The sequence below is a fragment of the Octodon degus genome, unplaced genomic scaffold, assembly GCF_000260255.1.
Source record: "Octodon degus isolate 3935 unplaced genomic scaffold, OctDeg1.0 scaffold00334, whole genome shotgun sequence".
Lineage (NCBI taxonomy): Eukaryota > Metazoa > Chordata > Mammalia > Rodentia > Octodontidae > Octodon > Octodon degus.
The window spans coordinates 1,114,653-1,114,854 of record NW_004524910.1 but is presented as its reverse complement, the minus strand read 5'-3'; positions in this window follow the sequence as shown (position 1 = coordinate 1,114,854).

Sequence of the window (202 nt, the reverse complement as noted above, 5' to 3'; positions counted from 1 at the left end):
TGCTAGGAGCTTCCTCTGCCTAAGCTTCCCAAATGTTAAGTGTGCACAGCCACACCCTTCATCTGCGACCCTTTCTCACAGGCTGTAGTTCCAAATTGATTTTTTTTAATTTATGCATTTTTGTACAGGATCTCACTATGCAGCTCAGACTTGTAGTGATCCTCCTGTTTTAAGCCTCCCCAGCTCTGGATTACGGAAGTGC